The 20,076-nt window shown below is 40.8% G+C and overlaps 1 protein-coding gene and 1 pseudogene across 2 annotated transcripts in view; both read right to left on the minus strand.

Moving 5' to 3' along the window:
- LOC117075488 (myomegalin) overlaps positions 1-819 on the minus strand; it is a 29,349-nt gene extending 28,530 nt beyond the window's left edge. Inside the window, exon 1 of one of the 2 annotated variants that reach the window (XM_033197918.1) lies at positions 114-819. The gene's annotated coding sequence lies outside the window, so the exon portion shown is untranslated. The remainder of the gene's footprint in view (positions 1-113) is intronic. The other variant, XM_033197920.1, reaches the window with a different exon arrangement.
- A 5,850-nt stretch (positions 820-6,669) lies between these two features.
- LOC117075502 lies at positions 6,670-7,081 on the minus strand (annotated as a pseudogene).
- Positions 7,082-20,076: the final 12,995 nt, after the last annotated feature.

Genomic DNA, 20,076 nt, shown 5'->3' on the forward strand with positions numbered 1-20,076 from the left:
GGATGTGGGTCCTGAGAGAAAGACCTGCGTCGAGTTTTTGGCCTGAACGTGTGGAGGGTGGAGTCGCCATTAACTAACGTCGGAAAAGGCAGGTGTAGTTGTAGAGAAAATACCCGGAATTCCGTTCAGGGCTCTGGGATCTTCCTTGAAAGAGTTTTCCATCCAGGCCGTCTCGGTTTCCGCATCCGTCTGAGTCGTTTATGATGTCGGGAATGCAGGAGTCTGAGTCCTTTATGATACTGAGGGTACCACGGTCTCACCCCGGGCGCCTCCCCGCTGCAGCCTCCTCCCGGGAACCTCGTGCGCTCCGGCCCCGACAACCCGCGACCATCTCTCCACGCGCTGCCGCCTAGCAAAAGTGCATCTCTAGGTCGGTGGTGAGGTGCGGCCGCGGCGCTGCAACTCGCTCCAGGACTTGTAGACCTGGCAGGTCTTCTGAGAGCGCCACTGGCTGGACGGAAAGGAGAGCGCCACTGGCTGGACACGTCGCGTGTGGGCTCGCAACTTGGAGAAAGCAGGGAGAGGACGGCCTTTTGGGACTATTCCTTGGATGGGCAGGTGGCGCCAGGAAGGGTAGATGGAGCTTTCTAGAGGTCAACGTCAGCATAATTTCTGCTGGAACAATTGAAGGAGAGAAAAAAAAAAAAAAAACATGTGCGTTGTGGTTTCCTGGTAGTCTACTGGCTAAAGTTTGGCGCTTTCACCGCCGAGACGAGTTGATTCCAGATCAGGGTACGGGGTCTTGGCCTCACTGTGTGGTATTGTTCTTTCCTGTGTTTGCCATCTACCACCGCTGTGGCTCAATTATTCCAAGGCTCCTGGAGAAATGGAGTTAATTTCGATCCTAAAATTTAAGCTATTTATCTAGAATAAACTCCAAATAGTGGAACTGCTAGGTGAAATTGAGTGTGAATTTAAGATTCCGATGTCTACAGCCCACCAACGTATAAGCACCAATTACATGCCCCAAAGTGTGTGACACTGTATATTTTCCCCAGCATTTAAAACCAACGCTAGAAAGTATCAATCCTTTAGACATAAAGTTAAGCTATATTTATCATCGAAGGATTTCTTCATAGTCAGTTTCCCCTTAGACTATATATCCGCAAGAGATGGCAAAGCTGGAAGAACTTCCCAGAATTTCAGCAAACTTGAATTCAATAGTCTCTCTGTTCTCTCCTGTTTTGGCATCTATCCTTTTCTTCCAGGTAAGATTGGACACAATAGAAAAATAATTTAATAAAATGTAATAAAAATGTAAGCCTTGACTTTTTACTCACAGCGTTCTCACTGGGTCTAAATTTTGTGAATGTGGTGCTGTTCCTTGGATAGTCTCATGGGTATGCTTGAAACTTTAGGCTCTTGGGACACCTGGTGCAGAGAAGGGTCCCAAAACCCATCTTTGGGTATGCTGGCAGAGCAAATAGTCACCAGTAATAAAGGCAAGGGCGCCTGAAGACCTAAGGCTGGTTGAAACCAAAGCAGATTTTTCAAAACCAGAGAGGGCTTGTGTTCATAATTTAATAATTTAATTTTGATTTTGATGAAATTTAAATTTGATTTAAATTTTCATAATTTAATTTCATTTTGATGGCCACTTTATTTTGAAAAAGACACTAGTGGAGGAAAGTCTCTTTATTGGATCATCAATTTCCCTATAAATCTTTGTCTCAGAAAAATTTAATAATAATTTAATAATAAATTATAATAAAATAATGTTTCACATCTTACATTATTCACATTTGATTTAGTTGGCTTATGCTGTCAATATGTTGCCCACTGTATAACACTACCTGAAGAGTTACATTCAACTATGTAGTAATACATATTACTATATATACACATATGTATACATGTGTATACGTATACGTGTGTGTGTATATATGTATATAACCATATGTGATTTCAAAAGGTAAATTAAAGATAATGGGAACGTATTGGTAACCTCTCAGATAGTGTAGCACTAGGATAACTGAATTTATGGTGTGGTGTCACATACTTCAGATACCTATGCTGTAATATTAAAATGGCATTTCATTGGCCAACTAACTTGTCCATTTCCTGGGCCAGCATGATACGTGAAAGGAGTGAAAATGGGAAGCAAATAGCCTTTTGAAAGACTTGCCTAATAAACTTCTCCCTTAGCATTACTTGGAGTGACATCAGAAAATTGGAATGAAATAATTGTGTAAAAAAGGCAAATTCTCTCCTCTCTTTCTCCTCCAATCCTTAATAACAAGGAGGAAACCTAGACTCAGGTTAGGTTTTCTCTTCTTATTCTTCACGTACCAGGACAGGTACTGAGCTTGTTTGTTACTATTTGGGGACTTGGTATATTGTAAAAAGGGGTGTGCCTATTACTGCCCCTTTTCTACCAGTGCATCAAAACTGGCAACCTGGCTGGTGTTAAGGGGAGCTTCTAATCTTGAATCCCCACTCCATGTGACTTCTTTCTGGTTCTCTCTTCTCAGAACTTGCAGTCATCAGATTCATTTGGAGAAGTTTAATAAAGGTTATTTTATGCTTAGACAGAAGAAAAAGCCCTAAGGCCTTGAACTGAGCCTTATCCTCTGATACGGTTTACTGGAATTCCCTCCACTGTGGCACAAGCCCTGCCGTAAATTGTGATTATCTATACCTTGTCAGTTTTATCGATGTATATATCTTTTATAGTAGTCCCCACATCCACCAGAGAACCTAGGTTATTGGCAGAATGAGATTTGGCAATTCTTTGGTCCTCTGGCCAGACACTGTGAGTTAGTACTCTGATTCCACCATTTTTGAAATTATATATAACAAATTATAAGTACTGTTTATTTTGGAGAGTTCAAGTTAAAGGAAATGAAGGTTATTATTGAGTATTATTTCTGTAGTTTTCTAATTCTAACCATAACATAGGTTTCTTATCAAAAAGTATGGAAGCCAGAAAGCAGTGAAGCAATAATACTTTCTCCAAAATAAACAGGCCAAACTTTGGCAGGAGTTACAAATCTGACATGCAATCGTGGCTTCTGTATCAGAAATCGAGTCTTTTACTTTGTGAGAGGCAGTAGCCTTTAGTTTTTTGTCTTCCTTTTGGCCGCCAGAGGAACTGAACATTGTGAATTCACTGGCATAGTCCCAAGAACCTTTACTTGGCAAACAAGCTATTGATTTTGGTGGGGTTTATCAGTCACTCCTACTAGCAGAGATGTGATAACACTGCAGTCAGAGAAGTTGAGTTTTAAAATTTTGGCTTGCCAACCAACAGGACATTATTTATATGGTGAAACTTAGACATTAGAGGCTACAGGCACTCAGGCTAAATTCTGACCCATTCATTGGTGGCAAATATTAAGGGATTTTAGCCCCATTAGCCCTTTTTTTACTCATGATGGTACTCTGAACAGAAGAAACTCCTCTAAGAGTTTAAGACCATTCGTTGTAGAAGCATGTAACTCATCAATCTCAAGGACACATTTTCACAACTATACATTGAATTGGCTCAGAGGCTTCACTCATAACTTTAACTTTTTTTTCCCCCTTTACTGAAAGTTTTACCCAAACTCTGTCAATTGAACTCACACTCTGCAGGAACACATACCAAGAAGTTTAACACATGCGCTTTAGTTACAACAGCACCTGCCAGGAGAACATCTTACCGCCTTGACTGAGAGCTCAAGGAGTGCAGGGAGGTGTGACCAGCCATCAAGAAGCAGTAGAAAGACTTCTTTCCTTAAAGTACCTGAGTCAGGTTGGGGGACAGAGAAGAATTAGGAGCACAAAGAGAGCAGGCACACAACAGGAAGCACAACTCTGCAATTGCTTATGGTTTTAAGAGGCTGTCCATTCAGTTTTTTGGGTTTTTGTTTGTTTGTTTGTTTTTTCCTTTTTCTGAGATGGAGTTGCCCAGGCTGCAGTGCAGTGGTGCAATCTCAGCTCACTACAACCTCCACTTTCTGGGTTCAAGCGATTCTCCTGCCTCAGCCTCGCGAGTAACTGAGATTACAGGCTCCTGCCACCATGCCTAGCTAATTTTTCTATTTTTAGTAGAGACAAGGTTTAACCATGTTGGCCAAGCTGGTCTCGAACTCCTGACCTCAGGTGATCCACCTGCCTCGGCCTCCCAAAGTGCTGGGATTACAGACATGAGCCACCATGCCCAGCCTGTCCATTCAGTTTCAATGAATTTTAAACAACAAAAAACGCCATTTGGGTGGCTGGTTTCAAGTCCTCCTTGTCAATGCTCAGCCTCCAAATATTCACTAACACATAGGACAGTAGGAGGACTGTTCCTCTCCTCTCACACCTACTACTTGAGAGAGAACATCTGCTACCAAATCCTGGATGCCCTTCTCAAGCCTGCTAACCTGGCCCCACGCAGTTCTTTCTGTTTTTTCTCCTAGAAGGCATTGTGACCTTACTGGTCCCATGTTGGGCATCAAATCTGTGAATGGCTCACACTTGGACTTACGCACACAGCATAAGTAATAGGGGATATCTATGCATCAGAAAGATTAGTATGTTGTCAGCTCCCCATATCCATAATTCCACAGCATGACAGCAAACTGGGGTTACTAGATGACAACCCAAGTGGTGGGTTGCTCTGTCAAGAAGGGGCCAATTTTATATTGCAGCTAGGCAGTTATAGTCTGTAGTTGTACCACTGAGGGAATTGGGGCAAGATGGAAATTTCCATGCCTTATCAGAAACAGGTGAGAAACTGCCTGCTGGTAGCCTGTTGCAAGACAAGGAGGCCCCCACAAGAGATGAGTGAGAAAGAGTCTTACGATAACGCCTCAGAAGACTACCTAGCTTACCATGGCCCAGGAGGGCATTTGGTCAAGGTTTGAGTCATAGTTTGGTTGAGCCTTGCCTATGAGAAGTTTAAGCAAAGCTATTCCCTTGTACCTTGTACCTTGAACCTTGAAGAGAGCTTCGTTGGATATAATATCCTTAATTTGCACTTTCTTGTTTTTAATGAGTAAATTGCATTTTATTTTATTTTATTTCATTTTTTGAGACTGAGTCTCGCTCTGTGCAGTGGCACGATCTCGGCTCACTGCAAGCTCCGCCTCCCAGGTCCATGCCATTCTCCTGCCTCAGCCTCCCAAGTAGCTGGGACTACAGGCACCCGCTACCACCCCTGGCTAAATTTTTGTATTTTTAGTAGAGATGGGGTTTCACTGTGTTAGCCAGGATGTCTTGATCTCCTGACCTCATGATCCTCCCAAGGAGTCTCTCTCCCTCCTTGTGTTCTTGTCTGTGAATGGTTCACACTTGAACTTAGTGTAGGCTCCTAGTGGGAGGAACAGGGGTGGTGAAAATCCTCATCATATGGAAAAATATAACCCAAACCTCTAGACGTTTCATAATTTTCCTCTTGCTTCTAAAAACATAGTCATGTCTTATGGGGTGTTATATGCTTTATATCTTAACATTTTCCACTTGCTGCTTCTTTGTTTTAGGGGAGAAATGCCAGCATGTGGCAAATGGAGAATAAGACTGGTGGAAGCTGCAGGTCAAGGCCTTTACTTCCAGTGGCACTGTTCCCAACTCCCTCCAGCATGAGCTGAGCCTCCTCAGGCTGTGGTTGTGCAGCAGACAGGGTGTGAGGAAATCCTGCTTTGCCCTGGTTACCCAGGATGGCACTGAGTTCTAAAAGGCAAAGGGTATGTGGTGAGGGACCAGGCTGAAGACCTGGTGTGGTACTTTTGTGAGCAGTGGCACCATTTGAGGCTGGGTTGGAGAGAGGTGTAGGGCCTAGCTCCCCAAAAGACCAGCAGATAAACTGGGGCAGAGAGAGAGATTCCAGTGTAACCAGGAAGGCTGCAGATCATAACAACCATGACTGCTGATTTGGCATCAAAAATGTGGCATAGTCAAAGCCATAATTGTTGAGAATGGCAGCTGCAGAGAGTGGGTGACCAACATTTTGAAGTGGCATCATTGTCTGGGGTAAATATCCAAGGTTCATTGCCTCACACCAAGGGAATTGAGGACGTGGACACACAAGAAGTGGGTTTAGGAGTGGAGGTTTAACAGGCAAAAGAAAGAGAAAGGAAAATAGCTGTCTCTCCTGAGAGAGAGGGTTGCCAGACTGGAACTTCTAGTTTTGTGGTGAAGTGCACAGGGTTTTATAGGCTGGCTTGAGGAGGCAGTGTCTGATTTATATAGGACCCAAAGATTGGTTGGACCAGATGTGACATTTACTTAGTGCTGGAAGAAGCTGGCCACCTCGCCCTAATCTTCTTCTTATGCAAACGTGTTTTCTACTTGACCTGTGCCATGTTGTTTGCTCCTTACTGTACACGTGGTTACAAAAGAAAAGGGAAGATGGAGCCACCAAGTTGATCATGCCTAGCCCCCAGGTAGCCTTGTCCTATTGGCACAGTTGCCAGTATTCACCCATGCAAGCTTCCAGCTTGCTTATCTATGTCTGCAGCTCGATTTTACAGGCTGCTCTTTGTTAGAAAAGAAATTATTTGGGGGCTGCTTTTCATTAAAAGGGAAACCTTACTGAGGACTTCCTTACCCTAGTGCCTAAATAATTTCTTTTTAACTCCTATATCAATTTGTTTGAAGAACAGATAACGCTTTGAATGGCCCAGCCAACAGCCCAGAATTTCAAGGGAAGACCTGTCTGCTAGCTTCTCTTGGATGACGTCTTCCATAAAACCGCCTAGGCACTTACATAGCATATTTTTCTGTCCACTGTCTTGCTAGTCTGTTGTACTTCTCTCTGTCGGCCTTGTAGGTGTGGGCTATCTCTAGAACTAGAGGGTCATTGAGGTTGGGGATGCAGGGCAGTGAGCAGACGGACAAGAGAAATCTTGACACAGTCAATGCTAGAGACCACTGAGACCGTAGGATGTCAAAGCAGATGCTGCCATTGCTATTGATATTGAGGTGATAAATTTTGGTTGTGAAAGCAACCTTTGGGGGCTTGAACAGGTAATCCATAGGAAAGTGGATGGTCAGGAAGAAAATACCTCCTTGGCAAGGACTGTCATTAATTATCACCCAGAGGCCCCGTGGAGCACTGGGCAGGAGGATCCCTCTGCAAGTTGGTTAATTCATTCTGGATTCACTTTAGTGCCATCCTACCCCACTGCTGGAGGTTGGGGCAGCCCAGCCACACTGCATTTTCTATATATATGTTTTTTGAAATTGGTGCTTCACTGTTACCTTGCCTTGTATGTTAGTGCCCATCTAATTCAGTTGCTTTTGTAATTTGTTTCACAGTGATGCCTGGAGACCTGAGTATGTTTTATCTTTAAAATCTAATAATTTTACTAGGATATTGTGTTGAAGTTGATCATCCTGGTTTAATTTTTGCTGCCACTTGATGGGCCCTTTCAATGTGCCTCATAATGTAAGTAATCTGTCATTTTCATTTTTATAAATCAAGTCTCCTAGATCGTTTGCCTGAAAGCCTGATTCCTCTTTAGAGAACAGAAAACAAAAAGCAAAAAACAAAAACAAGAAATTGTATATCGCATTACAATTTTTATTCAACAAATACAGAGATTCCCAAAATAGTTAAAACAAAGTAGAAAACAACTCTGGTGTTATAGAAGCAGTAGGTTCATATGCCCACTGTACAGTAATAGACCAATATGCTGAGAGAACAGTTTGCAACAAAGAATTTAATGATCACAGGGCAGCCAAGGGGAGAGATACAAGTAGACCCTCAAATCCATCTCCTCAAGAACTTCTGCGTTAGGGCTTTTAAGGGGATTGTGGAGGGTAAGGGGAATATTAAGGTTGTTGATTGGTTGGGGAAGGGGGATGAAATCATTAGGATGTGGAAACTGCATTCTGAGTCAGTTCCTCAGTGGGGTCCTTCAGACTAGCTGACATCAGTAGTTTCACTGGTACACAGGATCTGAAAGAATATCTCTAACGGAAAACTTAACATTTCATAATGTTCAGGTTGTTATCTATAGAACAGTTCAGGAGAACTATAATCTAGGGCTTGCCTGATTCTAGCACAACGAGCACCAAACAACTGTGAGGAAGCAGGTCCAAGAGCAGGCTGCCCTTAAGAGTAATGCAAATGTGCAGCAAGCTTATTTATTTTTGTTTCTCCACTTCCCTTCTTCCCTGATTAATTTTATAAAGTTTATAGGGACAGTTTCAATGGCTTCAACACAGTATTGCCAAGTAAGGATTTGAACCTGAGAGGTGGAAGTTGTGAGTTGAGACCAAGCCACTGTTGCACTGCTCCATCTCAAAAAAAAAAAAAAAAAAAGTCAGGTCAACACCTGTTGACACACATTGCTAGGAATCCCTTTGGGAAAGCAAATGGGCTCATGGAACACGCGGAGGCCATGGTAGGTGACAACATTAACTAATTCTGTTCATGGTGTCCAGGGTACAGGCCTGAGGGTCCACTTGCCACCTCTGCCCAAAGCCACGACTCCGCCACTCCCCTCATCTCCACTCGGATTCCTTCCCACATGCCTCCCCTTTTCTTGGGCTGCTGACACCTGACACCACCAAGGTGACTGCTCCTCCCCACAGCTTCTCTCCTTCCAGGACTTCACTTCTTGACCCTTGCTCCATAGTGAGGCATGACCCAGCGGTCAGCCCAAGGTCTAGCATGCGAATCAGGGATGTGATGGTTCTTCGGGATTCCAGTGATCTACCTGGAGAATAGATGAAAGTAACAAAAGTTTTACATACCAATATTCAAAACTGTATCGAACTACCAGAAACACTTGCCACTGTCAAAGATAAACTATGCTAAGTAGTTCCAGGTGTGCGCCACCATGCCTGGTAAATTTTTGTATTTTTAGTAGAGACTGGGTTTCATCATGTTGGCCAGGCCGGTCTTGAACTCCTGACTTCAGGTGATCCACCTGCCTTGACCTCCCAAAGTGCTAGGATTACAGGAATGGCCTTTGACTCTAATTGCAAGGTCACTAAATCTTTAGATCATTTCCTGAACATCTTATGCTTCAGGCATTGGCCATCACTGGGTTACCATTGTCATCGGTCAAAAGCCTCTACAACCAAGGCCCTTAAACATGGGATAGCCTGTGTAGGGCAGAAATATAAAGAATATAGAGAAGTGAAGAACAAAACTTGTTGCATTGGCCAGGAATTGAACCAGGGTCTCCTGGTGAGAAGTCTACCACTGGACCACCAATCCAGCTCCTATGTGTGGTCCTGGAGGAACAATTGAAATACAATATTGAAAAAGACAGAAATTGTTCCAAAAGAAGCTTTTTACAATATTGACTAAAAGCTAACAAAGACATCCAGAACCAAGGTTTTTATAGAAGACTTTTACCAGACAAAATTATAAATATTAAAATAGAGTTTATCTGCTCAAACTCTAATTCCAAAAAAAGCTCTTTCCAACTGCATAACAGACTCCTATATAAAAATGAATCAGAAATTCATCCAGGTTCCTTGTTTCTGATCCTAAATCTTCAATTTAGGACCTCAACCTCAAACTGTTGCTTTAGTGACTCTGAGAAGGGAGCACTAACTGGTAGCATAGGTAAGTAAAATTTTTATCTAGGGAAGAAATAAGAAGCAGAATCAGAATAAAGAGGAAATATGTTATGCCAGAATATCATAGGCAAAAAAAGAAGATGAAGAAAGAGGAAATAAAAGGCCAGAATCAAGGTAATGATAATGGAGTTAGTTCTTTGCGTTGTAAAAGAGTAATGATCAGTCTTGTAATCATTATAATACTATTATTTGTCTGCTTTCTAAAATATATAAAATATTTGAAGAAATATATGATATAAAAAGATTAATAATGCTTGCAGTCAATGTTTCATTGTTTGGGAGAATTCAGTTTCCTCAGTTAATACACTTTCATGTAATAGCTGGTTTAAAGACATATTAATGGCTAAAATATTAACATATTGGTCTTTTGATGAAGTTCAAATAGTAGAGATATTTCTTTCCCCAATTTTCCCTAGAAAGATTAAACTGAAGAGAAAAATTTGGAGAGTTTGCCCCACATGTTGGGTCTGGGAGTCATTATGACTTTTTCAAAGACAGGAGTTGTGTGTGACATGGAATCATGCTTCTTCTCTAGTTGAGAAGCCAAGCTAGGTCCAGGTTGAATCATAAACTTGAACCCAACAAGGAAATTACCCTTCACATTGACCTTGCAGAGCTTTGGCTCTATCTGTTCTCTGCCCAACACCCAAGACACATACTAGCTCTTGCTGACAAACCTTCACATATTGTCTATGTCAACCAGAGCTACATTTATTCCCAAATCTCTTTCTAAAATACAAACCTGTACTTTCTACTCTCAACTCCAAAATTTACAAGAGGCCTTATATGCATCTCAGAGTCACAGATGGTAAAACTCAACATACCAGTGAGTTCCCTGTCAGCATTATACACCACCCTCTACCTCAAAACTCAGTAATCAGCCCCGAGCCAGCAGCTCCCAAAGAGTAGTGCACTGTCCTGGGTGTTTCAACAGATCACTAAAACCTGCTTCTACCCCTGCCTAGACACTTACCTTCACTGCTGTGCATCCTGCTGCTCAAATCAGATGCTGACATCTTCTTTAAACACTCCCAGTCTCCCAACACAACAATTTATTTCCAAAGAATAACAGTATTTAAATTTACTGGACTCTCTACAGACTCATTCCCACTTTGCTACTACGCTGGTCCATCCATCACCTCCATTAACATAAGCAGATCAAAAACTGGCCTCTCTACAGCCAGTCTTATCTATTCTGACACATTTGCCACACTGTATCCTGAGTCACCTTTCCACCGTGTAAATCTGGACATAACTGTAGCCTTAAATCATATCTACCAACATAGTAGCCAAGCAACAGCAATCCCCTTTCCTTTGGTCATTAGAGTCCTAGAGACCAAGGGGATGTTAGGAAAAGAATTGCCATGGATCAGCTCTCAGAAGCAGTGGATTCTGGACTTGTGCTGGCTTTGATGTATGTACATTGGAAAAGCTCAAGTACCTGGCAATGCTTGGAGATTAGGAAGTAAGGATGAAAATAAATCACTACACTAAATAACATGACAATAATCACTTATGCAAAAATTTTAAAGATAAGGAATATTTAAAGATTTATTAGTTTATCATAGCTTTATAGTTGGAGAGTGAAGAAGAAAATACCAAAGCTCTTTGTCTAAACAAAATGATGCGGAGAGATTAACATATATTGTTACCTATGATAACTAGTCAGCACAAAAAGTATTTAGAAAGGAATGGCTATATTCTCTAAGAGGTATATTCTGATGTCATGTTTTTTTGCCTTAGAGTCTATTAATGTAGCCACCTTTTTGTTAATGTTTTCAATCAAGCTTCTTTTCTCACCTTTCATTTCCAACGTTTCTCTCACTTTCTGGTTTAGATACAACTCCTAAATACAGCATATAGTTAATTTTAAAATCCAGTCTAGCAATATTTCAGGATTTTTTTTACTGGATAATTTGGTCCACTTACATTTAATGTAGTTGTTGATATATATATTAATTTTAAATCTACCATCTTTATTTTTTTTCTGTTTATTCTCCTTATTCTGTTTCTATTTCTTGTCTGTTTTGGATTGGTTATTTTTAACTATTATAACAGTATATCTTTTTACTTTTTTTATATACTGTGCTTCTCTTTTTTCCTTATATATTTTTAATTGTATTTAAGTTGCTTCTATTTTTTTGCAGTTACTTTAAAAATTACAATCTTAATCCTTAATTTTTTTTTTTTTTTTTTTGGAGACAGAGCCTCACTCTGTCTCCAGGCTGGAGTGCAGTACCTCCATCTTGGCTCACGGCAACCTCTGCCTTTTGGGTTCAAGCGATTCTCCTGCCTCAGCCTCCAGAGTAGTTGGGACTATAGGCACAGCTAATTTTTGTATTTTTTAGTAGAGGTGGGGTTTCACTGTGTTGGCCAGGATGGTCTCCATCTCTTGACCTCATGATCCACCCACCTCGGCCTCCCAAAGTGCTGGGATTACAGGTGTGAGCCACCATGTCCAGCTAATCCTTAATTTATTAAACATAGTAATAGTTGATACCCTTATCCTCATCCTGGACAATATATGGATGTTGGAATACTTTTATTCCATTTAATCTCACTCTATATATATGCTGTTTTCATTTATTAGGTCTAAGTATTAATATTTTTAAACCCCAGAAGACTAGATATATTTTATGTAGTTAATGTTAATTTAGATTTACAACATATGTGCTGCTATCTTGCTCTTTATTTCTGCCATGTCTCTGAATTTCCGTATGTAATCATGGTACTTCTACCTGAGAAACATCATTTAGAATTTCCTTTTGTGTTGGTCTGCTTGTGAAAAACTGTTTCAGCTACTTTTCTTTGAACGTGTCTTTGTTTTGCTTTAATTATTAGAGATTATTTTTACTAAGTATGTAATTCAGGAGGCAGTTATTTTCTTTCAGCATATTTAAGATATTTGCATTTGATTATTGCTTTTTGGAAGGCAGCCAATTGTCTAGCTGCTGCTTATTTGAACATAATCTTCCTTTCTTTCCTGTTTTTTGTCTTTACTACTTTTGTCTTTTTTTTTTATTGTCTGCAGTTTTATCATTCTGTCTTTAGGTATGGAGTTCCCTTCATTTATCTTGTTTGATTGTTAGGCCTTCTAGAATCTGTTGACTTTTGAGTTTCATTTTGTCTGGAAAACTCTCAAATATTATCTATTCAGTTATTGCCTCTATTTTCTCTCTCTTCTACTTTTGAGCCTCTAACTAAGAATAAAATACTTTCTCACTCTATTTGTTATATTTTTGTGTTTGTGTATTAAATATTATTTTTTCTCCTTGTTATATATTCTGAATTTTTTTCTTCTTCCCCATCTCTCACTTTACTAGTTCTCTTTTCACCTGTGACTGCTCTCCTGTTAAACTCTTCCATTGAGCTCTTAATGTTTTTTTTTTCTGAATTTCATTTGTCTTTCTCTAAATCTGTTCTGTCATTTTTTGTTGTTGTTGTTTCCAATTGGTGTGTAAATTGTTAACAAAACCCTTTTCTACTTCTGCATAATTTGACCTTTAATTAACTTTCTAGCTCTGACCACCTAGAGCCTTCTAATGACAAAATGTCAACTATTTTACTAAGCAAACACTGCATATCATAAAAAAGACTCCTAAATGATGGACTACGCTTGGACTGGGAAAACTAAATATTTGGAAGAAGCCAGGCCTCGAGCTTCTCTGAATGCAATGACTCCTATAACTTGCATACACCTGGCATGGGCATTGGAAACTGCTCCATTAAATTCTTATAAGAGATAATGGCTCCAGGATGGTGCCACATGCACTTTGGCTGTCCCCAAGTAGAGAGTGAGGGGTGGAGAGCCAAGAGACTATCTCCTAGTTACTGTGTGGACTGCTGCTGCGGGGACTGCTCCTATAGAAATATCACACCTGATGCAGTCCTGCTAGCAAGCTATGGTTCTTATCCTATATCTTTCTGATTAGACTGGTGCCAAGTATGGCCTCTGAGATTCTTGTGAGCCTGAATGTTAAGTTGAAGCTAAGAAAACATCGGAGTGGGCAGAATTCTTCCAAATTTTTGTTTCATGAATAATGCAGGCATCATTGTTTTGCAGTCTTTCTAATATATCTAGTATTTGGGGGCTTGATTTCAACTGCCTGATGTGTCTGCTGGTTTTCACACCTGGTTTGGTTTCTTTGTGTTCATTATTATTTTTGCGTATGTGCCACATCTTGTATTTGGAAAAATACTTTTGGAATAATTTGAGATCTATGATGAAAGCTTTCTTGCCCAGCATCTGGGGGCACTTCCAGCCCAGAACCACCTTTAAACAAGTAAAAGATGTGAAAGTTGCTCTAAACTTAAACTGTGTAACATAAGGGATGTTTCTTTTATAGCTCATTTTCATCCCAAGATTATAGAAATTTAAGGTCCTACCTTACTGTAGGATTATTCTCCTGGTAAACTCCCCAACTTGGGAAGACTCTGGTCTGTCCCATTAGTCACAGAAGGCTGTCAAAACCTAATATGCAGGTCAAGAAATGCCCTTAGCTAAAAAATGATTTATCTGCTTGCTTATGGCTCTGGGTTCCAGTTTTTCCTTTACTTCAGGCCTCATAATTCTTCAGTGTTGATCATCATCTTGATGCTTTTAAGAATATTTGTTTTCTATATTTTATCTAAATAGCTTAGTTACTGTTACCAGAAATGTGTCATTAACTTTTTTTTTTTTTTTTGAGATGGAGTCTCGCTCTGTCACCCAGGCTGGAGTGCAGTGGCACAATCTCGGCTCACTGCAAGCTCTTCCTCCCAGGTTCACGCCATTCTCCTGCCTCAGCCTCCTGAGTAGCTGGGACTACAGGCGCCCGCCACCACGCCCGGCTAATTTTTTGTATTTTTAGTAGAGACAGGGTTTCACCGTGTTAGCCAGGATGATCTCCATCTCCTGACCTCATGATCCGCCCGCCTCGGCCTCCCAAAGTGCTGGGATTATAGGCGTGAGCCACTGCGCCCGGCCGATCAACTTTTAAAATATACTAAATGCTTAAAAAAATATAAAGTCATATTTTACTGCTATGGCTCTGACTGAAACTAAGTTGATGAGGCCATGAGCTAGAGCACAAATCAGTCCCCCCACTGTGAAACTGTCAGGTCACTACAAATACGTATTTTATTAGCAATGCAGAATTTTTCTTTTCCTTCTTAAGTCATCCAGTGACCAATTGGTTCTAGGCCACAAGATCAAAAACTCCAGTCTCAAAATCTAACAACTCCCAGCTGGTAATCTCATACAAGCTCAGATTTTACTTTGTAAAAGAGAATCAAGCCACATCATATAACATTAAACATTTATTATTTTTCTTCATAATCTAATAGAGAAATACATTTGTGTATATTGGCCAGAAACTGGGCTAAAATTTTCACCAATGGAAATCAAGAATGTTACCATAGAACTGTCAAAGCCAACTTTAACTATCTGAATCAGATGGCATAGCCTACTTTCCTCTACAACTGACAGCACGCTCTTTGGTATTCTGATATTTTTCAGTGTCCTTGAAATTTTTAACTACCCATGAAAGAACAGGTCATACGGAATTAATAAACAAAGGGCTTCAGTTTCCATCAAGAACCTTCAAGTGAAAGGAATATGGATTTAAAAAAAAGAATCTGAGTGAGCACAGGAAAGTGACTCTGCTGCCAAAGTGACTCAAACTCAAAAGGACAGGATGAGACTTACTCAGGACTTTAAGGAAGTGTAGAGAAATTCTCCACCACTTTTTATCCTAGAGATGCCTTTGTGGTTGTGACTCTACAGTGTAATGATTTGGGGATCCTTTCCAACTGGAATGACATCTTAGACTGAGGGGACCCAAGAAGCCTGATTTCTGTCACCCCTGACCGTCATAAAGCCCATGCAACAGGTCCATGCATTATCTGATGTTGACTCTGGGAATGGTCATTGTCATTGTTTCCTATTTGAATGGTTGTCACATTTCCTTCTTCAAATGATATCCAGAAATGATGGCTTGGGACCACATTCTCAATTTTTAGGTGGCAAGTAAACTCCAGAGATATCACACAAAATAAAATACTTGAACATTGAAAAGAAACAGTCGAGCTATGGCTTACAAGCTTGTAAAGATCCCTCAGATGAGTTATGTACATGGGTTGAGAATCAGAAAAGGAAGGATGCTCTCTCAGGAGATAGAAAACCAGATAAAAGGAGCAACTGAAATTATCTGACCCATCCCCTCATCGCCTATGTAGAAGGGTAATTCTTACTTTATCTAACCAGTAGATAACAGACAGCCTCTTTCATTTTGGAGCTACCAGAAAGAAAAATAAACTGTGGTTTAGTTCAGTTCCCTCTTCCCTGTTCTTGAAATTTTGAAAACATTTTACTTTTTTCTTTTAGTGTTTCAGTGTGGATAATTTCATTTGATCTATTTTCAAGTTCATGTTTTAGGCCAAAATTTGTCAAATATTGGCAATTTCATATGATTCAACTTAATATATTAACCTAATGTGCAAAAGTCAAATTTGTTTCTATACTACTAAGTAATATCCCCCTGAAATGCTTTGCCAGTTTACTCCTATTGACAATGTATGAAAATATCCATTTTATTTCATTCTTTACAAGGTGCTATTATCAATAATTTATACTTTTCCCAATTTGGGAAGTGAAAAAGACATTTAATTGTCTTGACTTGCATCTCCCTTATCACTGGTTAGTTTAAATTTCTATTCTCTGTTCATTTTTCTGTTTATTTTCTTTTGTAGTACCTACTACTTCTTGATATCTTTATTTAAGCTTTATATATTTACTTTTTACCTGTTAATTATTGTAATCACCCACTAAAGAGTTAATACTGGCTGGGCACAGTAGCTCACGCCTATAATCCCAGCACTTTGGAAGGCCCAGTTGAATGGATCACTTGAGGCCAGGAGTTTGAGACCAGCCTGGCCAACATGGTGAAACCCCATCCCTACTAGAAATAAAAAAATCAGCTGGGCATGGTAATGCACACCTGTGATCCCAGCTACGGAGGAGACTGAGACACAATAATCGCTTGAACTCGGGAGGCAGAGGTTGCAATAAGCCAAGATGGCACCACTGCACTCCAACCTGGGCGAGGAAAAAGAAAAAGAGTCAGTTCCATCAGAGCATGGATTAACTCTCATTCACCACTGTATCTCTAGTGCCTAGGATATTTTATGTACTCAATATATAATAGTTAAATGAATGAATGAAAGTTAGACTGTAGGGGTGTCCATGAAAGTAGATATTAGCTAAGGTCCCAGAGATTGACTCCTCTTTTCCTGGTTCTCACACTTCAAGCTCTGTTAAGCCTGGAGAAGGGTGTTTCATCTTTAAAAAGATACAGCTCCAGATTACCCCTTTGGACCAGTTCCTGTTGTTAGGTCTCAGACTTCCTCTATTCATGAATGGTGGATAGATATGATTTCCTGTGAAGTTTCTTTACATTATGATCATAATGAGTGTCGATTTTTAGTTCCTGATAACCTCACATAATGACTGTTCAATTAATGACTTTTTGCCATAATGGCTATTAAAAAGCTATGTCACTTTTTGGACAACTCTTTTTTTTTATTGTAATGATTTGTCACCCCAAAATAAATAAACATGCTATAAGAAATTATATTTTGATGTCATAGTTTCAAGCAGACATTATATAGAAGGATGTGTATGAATGAGTGTATAGGGAAGTGGCCAAAGAGGGGCCCATCCTCTGTAATCTGCTTTTTGATGCTAAGGTGAGGACTCTGCAAACCACATCTTTTTTGGCTTGCTGGATTTATTGGTTTCTGTCAATAAGGGGTGTTAAAAGGAGACTGAAAGGCTGGAGGAGGGATATAGGTCTTGCTGCTTCCTATTTTGTTTCTTGTTTCTATTAGCATCATCCCAGCCATAATTTTTTACTCTGAGAGTGGTGGTTGTTTCCAGTTTCATTTCTTCTCTTTTCTTACAATCTCAGAGCCAGTCTCGTGGCCCCTTCTCAAAGGCATGAGCATTAATCACCCAGTGGACACCTCTTATTCAGAGGTCTGAGTCCCCGCTACACTAGGTACTTCCTCTGAGTTCTGGGGGCACCAGCAACCTCCTTCTCAGAAGCCAGTCTCCCAGTTATGTGTGACCCTTCATCCAACTTACTGAGTTCTAACATCCCAACCCTTTTACCTTTGTTTCCCCAACCCTAGGGTTGATCACTGCTTTGCTTTCTACACTTACTATCTCTGTGTTACATCAGTTCCCCATTTTGGCTTCTTAGACCTCCAATACCTGTTTCATTCATTGTATTAAATTCCCTCTGGTATACTGTTAATTTTATTTTATTTTATTTTATTTTATTTATTTTTATTTTTTTGAGACAGGGTCTTGTTCTGTCACCCAGACTCGAGTGCAGTGGTGCAATCATAGCTCACTGAAGCCTTAAACTCCTAGGCTCAAGTAAGTGTGCCACCATGCTCAGCTAATTTTTATTTTTTTTAGACACAGTGTCTCACTGTTTTTCCCAGGCTAATCTTAAATTACTAGATTCAAGTGATCCTCCCATTTTGGCATCTCAAAGTGTTGAGATTACAGGCGTGAGCCACCATGCCCAGCCCATTTTCCTTTTAGACCGTGAATGACACACAGTACTACTCACCAATTTACCTGACATGACCATTTGTAGTCAGAGAATATTGTGTGAAACAACTTTGAATTGCATGACTGTATTAGTCTGTTCTCACACTGCTAATAAAGACATACCCGAGACTAGGTAATTTATAAAGAAAAGAGACTTAATTAACTCACAGTTCAGCATGGCTGGGGAGCCCTCAGGAAACTTACAATAGTGACAGAAGGAGATGCAAACACATCCCTCTTCACATGGCAGCGGCAAGGAGAAGTACAGAGCAAAAGCGGGGAAAAGCCCCTTATAAAACCATCAGATCTCATGAGAACTCACTATCATGAGAACAGCATGGGGGAACCACCCCCAAGATTCAATTACCTCCCACTGGGTCCCTCCCATTATGTGGGGTTTATGGGAACTACAATTCAAAGCATGATTTGGGTGGGGACACAGCAAAACCATATCATTCTGCCCCAGCCCCTCCCAAATCTCATGTCCTCACATTTCAAAACACAGTCATACCTTCCCAACAGTCCCCCCAAGTTTTAACTCATTCCATCATTAACTCAAAAGTCTAAGTCCAAAATCTCATCCAAAGGCGAGTCCCTTCTGTCTATGAGCTTGTAAAATCCCAAGTTAGTTACTTCCTAGATACAATGAGGGTACAGGCATTGGGTAAATAAAGCCATTGTAAATGGGAGAAATTGGCAAAAACAAAGGAGTTACAGGCCCCAAGCAAGTACGAAACGCAATAGGGCAGTAATTAAATATTTAAGCTCCAAAATAATATCCTTTGACTCCATGTCTCAAATCCAGATCACACTGATGCAAGAGGTGGGCTCCCATGATGTTGGGCAGCTCCGCCCCTGTGACTTTGCAAGGTACAGCCCCCTTCCTGGCAGCTTTCACAGCTGGCAATGAGTGTCTGAGTCTTTTCCAGGTGCATGGTGCAAGCTGTCAGTGGTTCTACTACCTTGGGGTCTAGAGGATGGTGGCCCTCTTCTCATAGTTTTACTAGGAAGTGTCCCAGTGGGGACTCTGTGTGGGGGCTCCAACCCCACATATCCCTTCTGCACTGCCCTAGCAGAAGTTCTTCATGAGGGCTCTGTCCTTGCAGCACACCTCTGCCTGGACATCCAGGCATTTCTGCACATCCTCTGAAATCTAGGTGGAGGTTCCCAAACCTCAGTTCTTGTCCTCTGCACACCTGCAGGACCAACACCATGTGAAAGCTGCCGAGGCTTGGGGCTTGCACCTTCTGAAGTAATGACTCAAGCTGTACCTTGGTCCCTTGTAGCCATGGTTGGAGTGGCTGGGACACAGGGCACCAAGTTCCTAGGCTGTACACAGCAGGGAAGTCTCTGACATGCCCTGAAGACCTTTTTCCCATTGTCTTGGCGATTAACATTTGGTTCCTCATCACTTATGCAAATTTCTGCAGCCAGCTTGAATGTCTCCCCAGAAAATGGATTTTTCTTTTCTACCACATAGGCTGCAAATTTTCCAAACTTTTATGGAAAATTTGTTTTGAAATGTGAGGACATGAGATTTGGGAGGGGCTGGGGCAGAATGATATGGTTTTGCTGTGTCCCCACCCAAATTATGCTTTGAATTGTAGTTCCCATAAACCCCACATAATGGGAGGGACCCAGTGGGAGGTAATTGAATCTTGGGGGTGGTTCCCCAATGCTGTTCTCATGATAGTGAGCTCTGTCACCTCTTGAATGCTTTGCTGCTTAGAAATTTCTTCTACCAGATACCCTAAATCATCTCTCTCAAGTTCAGAATTCCACAGATCTCTAGAGCAGGGGTAAAATGCTGCCAGTCTCTCTGCTAAAGCGTAACAAGAGATTTTTCCTCCAGTTCCCAACTAATTACCATTTCCATCTGAGACCACCTCAGCCTGGACTTTATAGTCCATATCACTATCAGCATTTTGGTCAAAGCCATTCAACAAGTCTCTAGGAAGTTCCAAACGTTCCCA

This window comes from Trachypithecus francoisi, unplaced genomic scaffold, assembly GCF_009764315.1.
Source record: "Trachypithecus francoisi isolate TF-2019V2 unplaced genomic scaffold, Tfra_2.0 Lachesis_group5, whole genome shotgun sequence".
NCBI classification, from domain to species: domain Eukaryota; kingdom Metazoa; phylum Chordata; class Mammalia; order Primates; family Cercopithecidae; genus Trachypithecus; species Trachypithecus francoisi.